The sequence below is a fragment of the Podarcis vaucheri genome (assembly GCF_965113315.1).
Source record: "Podarcis vaucheri genome assembly, chromosome: 9".
Taxonomy (NCBI): Eukaryota; Metazoa; Chordata; class Lepidosauria; order Squamata; family Lacertidae; genus Podarcis; species Podarcis vaucheri.
Window position 1 is genome coordinate 3,890,020 of NC_138767.1, and position 10,880 is coordinate 3,900,899.

The window sequence follows — 10,880 nt, forward strand, 5'->3', positions numbered from 1 at the left end:
AGACCGCAGCACCTGTGGGGGCAGGTTGCAGGTTGGAAAAGGATGAAAGGGTCAGTTTCTTCCCACCTTTGTGGATAAATTTGCTTATAAGCAGCAGTTTAACATGGAACTGCAGCTGTCCAAAATTCTTGCCAGACCACTTCCGGTGCTCTTGCTAATAATAATAATAATAATAATAATAATAATAATAATAATAATTTATTTATACCCCGCCCATCTGGCTGGGCTTCCCCAGCCACTCTGGGCAGCTTCCAACAGAATATTAAAATACAATCGTCTATTAAACATTAAAAGCTTCCCTAAACAGGGCTGCCTTCAGATGTCTTCTAAAAGTCTGGTAGTTGTTGTTCTCTTTGACATCTGGTGGGAGGGTGGTGGGAGGGCGTTCCACAGGGCGGGTGCCACCACCGAGAAGGCCGTCCTGGATCTTTTACAGCCAGAGTCACTGAGGTCTTGCTGGGGCTTCCTGGAAAGATGGTTCACACTCAACTCCAAGTCCATAGCACCACATGTAAAGGGTTGTACAGTGGTACCTCAGGTTACAGATGCTTCAGGTTACAGGTGCTTCAGGTTACAGACTCCGCTAATCCAGAAATAGTACCTCGGGTTAAGAACTTTGCTTCAGGATGATAATAGAAATCGTGCTCCTGCAGCGCGGCGGCAGCAGGAGGCCCCATTAGCTAAAGTGGTGCTTCAGGTTAAGAACAGTTTCAGGTTAAGAACAGACCTCCGGAACAAATTAAGTACATAACCAGAGGTGCCACTGTATTCAATGCTCTGCAACAGGTTTGCTCATCCTCTCCCCTGTACACACACACCAAATCTGCACCAGTGGCTCCACCAGCCCTCTAAGGTGGATTTTGAGGGTTGGGGGTGCAGAGGAGAGGAAGCTGGAGCTCCAGTCCACAAGCAGAAATCTCTGCTGGTGGAACAGGATTGTTGGAGACCACCCCATAATCCTTTCTCTTTACTCTTTCTCCTCCCTCATCCTAATAATAAAAATATTAGGGACATTGATGCACTGTGGTCTAGACCACTGAGCCTCTTGGGCTTGTCGATCAGAAGGTCGGCGGTTTGAATCCCCGCGTCGGGGTGAGCTCCCATTGCTTGGTCCCTGTTCCTGCCAACCTAGCAGTTCAAAAGCACGTCAAAGTGCAAGTAGATAAATAGGTATTGCTCAGGCAGGAAGGTAAACGGCATTTCCGTGTGCTCTGGTTTCCGTCACAGTGTCCCTTTGCACCAGAAGCAGTTTAGTCATGTTGGCCACATGACAAGGAAAGCTGTCTGTGGACAAACACCGGCTCCCTTGGCCTGAAAGCGAGATGAACACCACACCCCATAGTTGCCTTTGATTGGACTTAAGTGCCATGGGGTCCTTTATCTTTTACCTTTTTTAATAAAAATACAGGGTAGAAGCACAAATGAATAGTTAGAACGTAAACAAAACAATACACACTCCACATACAACACATTTAAAAGGCCACATAATATTAATCAGCCAAAGGCCTGGTTGAAGAAGAACCAGGGGTACACAGTACTAGCACCTTTTTTCCAAATGGCGCTTACTATAACAACTTCGCGGAGAGTACCAACACCTTGTTTTCTTTTTTAAAAAGCCCTGAGAGGAATGTTTTCGCCTGGAGCCTAAAGATGTATAATGAAGGCGCCAGGAGAGCCTCCCTGGGGAGTGTCGGATTTCAAGCCTTCCCTCAGGAGAAACTGGCCACACTCCAGGCACCCGGCATGAACTCCTAGTTGATCTCCCTGTCTGCATTCCTGGCAAGACCCAGGCAAGGTCGCGATCGGCGATCCTCCTCATGCACGAGGAGAACACACCACTCTTCCCTGCCCCCAGGGGCAGGGGAAAGAGATAGACAGAAACGTATTTACATGCCTTTATTTCTGTCTTTGCAGCGTTACAGAGAAACACGTCTGCTCTCTTCAAACTCCAACAGCAGAGAGACAAACTGCACCTCCTGTACTTCCTGTACAGGTCAAATTACACTCTGAGCTAAATCTGTGCTCAGCACTGTGAATAGACTGTCCCTCTGTTCCCACGGAACAGTCCCAACATTCCCATCATGTTTTGCTTTGCAGCCAGCTGCAGCTCGCTGCCGCATTGCTCCTTTTCCGTAACAGGGAGAGCATCCCACAAATGGGGAGCCAGTGCAGAAAAGGCCCTGTTCTCATGTTGCCACCCTCCGGAGACCTCTCGCGGAGAAGGCACACAGAAAAAGGGCCTCAGAGAATGATTACAGGCCCCGGGTTTGTTCATATGGGGGGAGGCAGTCCTTGAGGTATTGTGATTCTTTCTTTAAAAAATATTTTTTATTAGAAATTTCAAATTAACAGTTTTTCAAAAATACATCATCCTCATTTTTCCCCCTCCCCATTTCCCCCCTCCCCCTCCCCGGAAAACAGAAAACACTCCCTCCCCCCCACCCCACCCCCAGACTTCCCTCAGCTCCTCTCTCTGGTTTTTCTGCATTTATTATTCTCTGCATGTTACAGAATTGTACAGATCCTTAATTCATCTATCTAAATGTTATCAATAAAATGTTTCTGTATGTTTATTCAAAACCTGCCAAGGAGTCCAGTTCATTTTATTGTTTCTTTAAGTACTTTGTAAAGGGTTCCCATTCATCTTTAAAGTCACAGTTATCCTTGTCATGTAATTTATGTGTCAGGTTTGCCAATTCTGCGTAGTCTATCAGTTTCTCTTGCCACAGTTCTTTGGTCAGTGTTTCCTCATTTTTCCATCCTTGCGCTATTAAGACTCTCGCCGCCGTTGTCACATACATAAAGACATTTTTTAGTTTCCTTGGCAGGTCTTTTCCTATAATCCCTAACAAAAATGCTTCAGGTTTTTTAAACAAATGTTAGTTGGGACATTTTCTTCAATTCATTATATATCATTTCTCAATTTTTTAAAAAATTGTGCTACAATCCCACCACATATGATAAAAAGTCCCTTCTTTTTCCTTACATTTCCAACACAAATTTGAACCAGTTTTATACATATTGAAATTCTGAGCCATTGTTTGGTTGGCCATCAGTCAGGGATTCTTTGGTTGCAATTTCTGCGTTGCAGGGGGTTGGACTAGATGACCCTTAGGATCCCTTGCAACTCTGCGGTTCTGTGGTTCAGGGATTCTATGATAAGTCAAGATGAATGCTCAACAATTAGTCTTCTGCTAGAGTCGCGGGGGATCTTGGGAACAGGTTTTGTCGTAGCACGTACCTGATTGAGCCCCACGCAAAAGGGTACAGCAATTGCGTCAGTTCCTCCCTTTTCCCACCGGCTGCTCTGCTTAGCACCTGGGTGCCATGAGTAATTAGCCGTAAACCGATAAGGCCATTGGCACGGAGGGGAAACGGGGTGACGTTTCGAACGCCCGGCCAGCAGAATGCAACGTGCGCACCTCTGGCTTTCGCTCTGCGAAGAGTCTTGGGCTGAGCAGATATTGGGATGGGATTGCAAGTCAGACTAGGCCCAAGGTGGCAGGATTGCACCATAGCATAGGTGGTCTCTTGGCTTCTATCACACAGGTGAAGGCAGTTTGTTGAAGGATAACGAAAGCAGTGGTGTACATGGCGACACAGGAAGCTGCCTTGTTGATGTTGTTTAGTCATTTAGTCATGTCCGACTCTTCATGACCCCATGGACCAGAGCACACCAGGCACTCCTGTCTTCCTCTGCCTCCCTCATTCTGGTAGCTTCGAGAACACTGTCCCACCATCTTGTCCTCTGTCGTCCCCTTCTCCTTGTGTCCTCCATCTTTCCCAACATCAGGGTCTTTTCCAGGGAGTCTTCTCTTCTCATGGGGTGGCCAAAGTCTTGGGGCCTCAGCTTCAGGATCTGTCCTTCCAGTGAGCAATCAGGGCTGATTTCCTTAAGAATGGATCGGTTGGATCTTCTTGCAGTCCATGGGACTCTCAAGAGTCTCCTCCAGCACCAGAATTCAAAAGCATCCATTCTTCGGCGATCAGCCTTCTTGATGGTCCAGCTCTCACTTCCATACATCACTACTGGGAAAACCATATGATAAGTCAAAACATTGGCCCACCAAGTATCGTCCACACTCAAAGAATTACAGAATTTCAGAGATGGAACGTACACCATACAATGATCTAGTCCAACCCGCAGCAGTGCAGGAATCTCAACTAAAGCCTTCATGATAGGTGGCCAGTCAACCTCTGCTTACAAACCTCTGAAGAAGGGGAGCCTATCACCTTCTGAGGGAGTCTGTTCCACTGGCGAACAGACTTGATTATTGTAACTCGCTCTACGTGGGGCTGCCCTTGAGACTGACCCAGAAACTCCAGCGGGTGCAGAATGCCGCAGCGAGGCTCTTTACAGGGTCCTCGCCATGGGATCACATTCACCTGGTGCTATACCAGCTGCACTGGCTCCCAGTGGAATACAGGATCAGGTTTAAGTGCTGGTTTTAACCTTTAAAGCCCTATACGGCCTAGGACCCTCGTACCTATGGGACCGCCTCTCCTGGTATGTCCCACAGAGGACCTTACGGTCTCCAAACAAAAACATATTGGAAGTCCCAGGCCACAGGGAGGTTAGGCTGGCCTCAACCAGAGCCAGGGCTTTTCCGGCCATGGCCCCGATCTGGTGGGACGCTCTGTCCCAAGAGACTAGGGCCCTGCGGGACTTGACATCTTCCCGCAGGGCCCGCAAGACAGAGCTGTTCCGCCAGGCCTTTGGCCAAGGCACAGTCTAACCCCCTCCTTTGGTAATCCTCACAGAACTCTAGCCCAGAGGTCGCCATTAATTAGATTTTGAATTGAGTTTAGAATGCTGTGTTATTTTTATTGTTGTTAGCTGATCTGAGCCCGGCTTCGGCTGGGGAGGGCGGGATATAAATAAAATGTATTATTATTATTATTATTATTATTATTATTATTATTATTATTATTATCTTTAGCTCATTTGGTAAAGCACGAGACTCTTAATTTCAGGGTCATGGATTCAAGCCTCAAATATTCCTGTATTGCAGGGGTTGGACTATATGACCCTTGTGGTCCCTTCCAATTCTATGGTTAAATTTTTCCTACCATCAGAAAGTTCTTCATAATGCTTCGGCAGAATCACCTTTCTCATCTACAGTCTCCTTGCTCTAACTTCCACGGGGCAGCCCTTCAGATATTTGGTGCCTATCATATTACTTCTCAGCCTTCTCTTCCCCAGACTAAACATACCCAGTTTCCTCTGCTGTTTCTCAAAGGCCCCAAGTGGGGATTTGAACCCCAGCCTCCCAGGTGCTAGTCTAACCATTCACCACACTGCCTCCTGCATCAATTAAAACTTTAATTGAGCTGTTCCACCTGGCCTTTGGTTTGGACTCAGTCTGACCCTTATGTTTCCCTCCCCTTATGGTTTTGATCTATGGGCTACTTTTAAAATGAGGCTGCATTTTAAATTGCATTTTAACCTGTATTTTAAATTGGTTTTGTTTTTCCCCTATTATGTTTTTACTGTAATTTTACTGGTGTTAGCCGCCCTGAGCCCAGGCTCTGGCCAGGGAGGGCGGAGTATAAATAAAATTTATTATTATTATTATAAAGCAAAATTGAATGAAATAGCTATGACTGTGGAGCAGATTTTGATTTGGTGCACCCTAAGTCCCTCCCCTCAGCTGCCACCCCCTGCAAATGCACCCCCTTTGCAATTTATAATAATAATATAATAATAATTTATTATTTATACCCCGCCCATCTGGCTGAGTTTTCCCAGCCACTTCCAATTGAGTGTTAAAAACAATCACTACAAAGGAAACTGATGGATCCTGAGTCGAGCGCATTGGTCCTGGATATGCTGTCGGGAATCGAACCCAGGACCTTCTGCACGCGAAATGGATCCTCTGAGGCACGGCCCTTTGAGGTAGGCAACGGTTCCCAAAAGTCAGTGGTTTGAAAGACGACCGAGATGCATTATATGGTGGAATTGTTTAAACATCAAACAATTTTAGGAAACAATATATAATGAAATGAAAAAAATGTTCAGATATTCATTTAGGAAAACACCAGAAGGTTTCCTATTGGGAATAGTACCAGGAAGTCTAAAGGAAGAAGACAAGACATTATATTTATACAGTAGCCGCAAGGCTATTGATTGCGAAAAATTGGAAAAGTGGTATAATACCGACAAAAACAGAGTGGCTTGCCAAATTATTGGAGTATTACAATATATCCAAAACAATGGGATAAATTGGAAAGATCTCAAAAGAGAAGATAGACAAGGACTGGTAGGTGTTTAAAGGATACTTGCAAAATCATATTGTGAAATCAGAACTCCTTATGGAATAAACAACTTCCGTTATAAATACTGAAATACTAAATAAGATGGATAACAATGTGTAACAGAAAAAGAAGTAGAAAAGTTGGTTTCTAAGTGTGTGAAAGAAAGTAATAGAAGTGGAAAGAAATTGCAATTGAGTAGATTGGAAGTCTAACACAAGGGTGGGGTGAGGGGTGGGAAAAGGAAGTATCTGGGATTGAGTGGGGTATGTATGAATATTTTTAAGGATTGTATGAAATGTATGTTTGTTTGTATGTTTGTAATATGTATGTATTAAATGCTGAATTATTTTAATAATAAAAAATAATTTAAATTTAAAGAAAGAAAGAAAAACGGCCGAGATGGATGTCTGAGCAAGCTCCCTCGCAGGCTGCCAGTGTGTTGGTCATAAGCAACGCGCCCACCCTCTCGTGTGGCGCTGAGCCCCTTGTCGCAGCCTCTGCCCGCTTTGCAGGCTTGTTAATTGCTTATGCGCTGTCTTTTCACAGGATGCCAGAGCTGATGGATTGCAACAGTGAAGCTCAGTCAAGGGAGACCTGGTTTAATTCTCGGGGGTCACAGAGGGGTCACCCCAGCGCACACGTCACTGCTAGGTTTTGCTTTTCCTTCCTCCTGCTTTTTCAGTGAGTGGAAGTGAACTGGACTTCCAACCTCAGCCCTGCAGAGAGAAACCGTGCGGTGCTTTTGTCTGTCTGTCTGTCTGTCTCTCTCTCTCTTGGAAACCGTTGCAGCTAGTTAACTGAAACTGTTTGCTAGGGAACCTTAGGAAAGGAAGTGGAAATAAAACAGTCAGCATCACAATGCCGTTGTAAAAACCTGTCGTGCATGCGCTCCAAGTGTTCCAATTTTCCAGGGACAGTCTTGTAATTATGAAAGCTATCTTGGCTTCTGATCTGATCCCATAATGTCCCTGTTTTCCCCACCAGGGGGAGGAGAATGGGCCAGCAATTGTCCTGAGCACCCGTGGCAGCTGCAAGAGAGCATCCCATGGCCTTTCCATGGCTGCCACTATTAGTCTCTTCCCTTGTGCATTATTATTATTATTATTAGAATTTTTATACTGCCCTATACCCGGGTGGCACTGTGGGTTAAACCACAGAATCCCCGCTATGGGGTGAGATCCCGTTGCTCGGTCCCTGCTCCTGCCCACCTAGCAGTTCGAAGGCACGTCAAAGTGCAAGTAGATAAATAGGTACCGCTCTGGCGGGAAGGTAAATGGCATTTTCATGTGCTGCTCTGGTTCGCCAGAAGCGGCTTAGTCATGCTGGCCACATGACCCGGAAGCTGTACACCTGCTCCCTCGGCCAGTAAAGCGAGATGAGCGCTGCAACCCCAGAGTCGGCTATGACTGGACCTAATGGTCAGGGGTCCCTTTACCTTTATACAGTGGTGCCCCGCAAGACGAATGCCTCGCAAGACGGAAAACTCGCTAGACGAAAGAGTTTTCTCTTTTGGAGGTGCTTCGCAAAACGAATCTCCTATGGGCTTGCTTCACAAGACGAAAATGTATTGTGAGTTCCTGCGGGTTTTTCCCCTCCCCCCCTTTTTCTAAGCCGCTAAGCCGCTTATCCGCTTATCTGCTAAGCCGATAAGCCGCTAAAAGCCGCTAAAAGCCGCTAATAGCGCTAATCCGCTAATCTGTCAATGGGCTTGCTTCGCAAGACGAAAAAACCGCTAGACGAAGAGACTCACAGAACGGATTCTTTTCGTCTTGCGAGGCACCACTGTACCCACAAATCCCAGGGCAGTTTGCAGGATAAAATCATAATATAAAACCACAAAGTACATAATCAGAATCACAACAACAGCAACCCAATTAACACTCCCCCGAACACATTTTAAAAGGGCATAGGATGTCAAATCAACCAAAGGCCTGGTTAAAGAGGAATGTTTTCGCCTGGTGCCTAAAGGTGTATAATGAAGGCACCAGGCAGACCTCCCTAGGGAGAGCATCCCACAGATGGGGAGCCACTGCAGAGAAGGCCCTGTTCTTGAGTTGCCACCCTCCAGACTTCTCGAGGAGGAGGCAGACAAAGAAGGGCCTCAGAAGATGATCTCAGGGTCTGGGTTTGTTCACATGGAGAGGCGGTCCTTGAGGTATGGCAGTCCTGAACCATTTAAGGCTTTATAGGTTTAAAGCAGGGGTAGTCAACCTAAGGCCCATGGGCCGGATGCAGCCCAATCACCTTCTCAATCCGGCCTGCAGACGGTCCGGGAATCAGTGTGTTTTTACATTAGTAGAATGTGTGCTTTTATTTAAAATGCATCTCTGGGTTATTTATGGGGGATAGGAATTCGTTCATTATTTTTTTTCAAAATATAGTCCGGCTCCCCACAAGGTCTGATGGACAGTGGACCAGCCCACAGCTGGAAAAGGTTGCTGACCTCTGGTTTGAAGTCTTTATTGGCTTTGTAGCGGATGCTGGAGAGCGGGCAAGGAGAAGCAGCTGCTGCTGCCATCAAGGGCCAGCCCCGTGTGACATGCCGGCAGAGGGCAGGGCTGTCCTGGGTGGGCAGGAAGGAGGAGCCAAGCCAAGAGCAAAGAGTGCTTGGCAGGGGGTTGGACTCGATGGCCCTTGTGGTCTCTTCCAACTCTATGATTCTATGATTCTATGATTTAAAAGGGGGGGAAGGCTTTGTGCATCCCTGTCTCATCTTCCCCCTTCCTAAAAACTATATATCGGTGTGGGTTTTCCTTTTTGTAAATCAGCCAAACAGGGGGGAAAAATAAAACCGGGATTAAGGGGTCTTCCCAGGGTGGAGAGTGTGTACGCTGAGTCCCGCTGGTGTAGAGGGAGGGACAAAGTTAAAGGGGGGGGCAAGGAGGGTCAGCTGAGGAGGAGCGAGAAATGCCTCAATTTTCACCTGAGGAATGTTGGAGGGTTTGGTGGCGCAGCCTCATTTGGAGATCTGTGCACCGTTCTGGACGCCTCACCTCCAAAAGGATAGCGTAGAGCGGGGAAAGTTTCTGAAAAGGGCAGTCAAAACAATCAAGGGGATGGAGCAAATCCCCTGCAGACTTCAGGACATTTTAGAGAAAAGACGACGTGATAGAAGTTTACAAAACTCTTTCTTTGTGAGATTCCTTGAGTCCTGTTTCTGGGGGAAAGGCGGAACCATAACAATAATAACCATAAAATATATTATTATTAAATTTATATACCACATTTCATCTGATCTTAGGATGGTTCACCAAATAAATATAGAAGATAAAAACACAAAACACATAATAAAGACAAGGAAAAAGTTAATAATAATTAATAATCAATTAATAATAATTGGAGGAGGAGGAGGTCAACACAGAAAGAAAAATGTGTTGTGCATGTAGCAATGCAAGTCTCTTGAGTCAGTTCAGCTGTGAAATTGGCCCACGGTGTGATTTGGAGTTTTGCACTGTTTCACACACAGAGAAGTGAATCTTCTTCGCTCGTTTCTGACACACGAGGAATTTTCTGGGAGTTTGGCGCCTCCTGCTGGGTAAACGAAGCCATGCTGTTATTTGATCTGCTGACTCCTCGAATTCTTCCTCGTCTTAAAAAAATATAAATTGAAGCAACCATTTTAAAAGCAAGAATGGCTTCAGAATAGAAGCCCATCAACAATGAAGATCTTCCAGAGTCAGGGATTATTTTTTCCCTGACTCTGGAAGATCTAGAAATCTTAGTTCTGGATGATTTAAACCAGAACTAACTTGATAACTGGCAGGCTTTGAGAAAAGATGCCCACAGACAGCACCAATTGCAAAAGAAAAACTGTCCCACAATACGAACCCAGGCCTTAACCTGCATGTTGCAATAAATAAATAAAAGTCCAGTAGCACCTTGTTGTTGTTGTTTAGTCGTGTCCGACTCTTTGTGACCCCCTGGACCAGAGTACGCCAGGCACGCCTGTCTTCCACTGCCTCCCGTAGTTTGGTCAAACTCATGCTGGTAGCTTCAAGAACACTGTCCCACCATCTCGTCCTCTGTCATCTACTTCTCCTTGTGCCCTCCATCTTTCCCAACATCAGGGTCTTTTCCAGGGAGTCTTCTCTTCTTACGAGGTGGCCAAAGTATTGGAGCCTCAGCTTCAGGATCTGTCCTTCCAGTAGCACTCAGGGCTGATTTCCTTCAGAATGGAGAGTTTTGATCTTCTTGCAGTCCATGGGACCCTCAAGAGTCTCCTCCAGCACCGTAATTCAAAAGCATCAATTCTTCGGTGATCAGCCTTCTTTATGGTCCAGCTCTCACTTCCATACATCACTACTGGGAAAACCATAGCTTTAACTATACGGACCTTTGTTGACAAGGTGATGTCTCTGCTTTGTAAGATGCTGTCTAGGTTCGTCATTGCTTTTCTCCCAAGAAGAAGGCGTCTTTTAATTTCGTGACTGCTGTCACCATCTGCAGTGATTATGGAGCCCAAGAAAGTCAAATCTCTCACTGCCTCCATTTCTTCCCCTTCTATTTGCCAGGAGGTGATGGGCTCAGTGGCCATGATCTTCGTTTTTTTGATGTTGAGCTTCAGACCATATTTTGCACTCTCCTCTTTCACCCTCATTAAAAGGTTCTTTAATTCCTCCTCACTT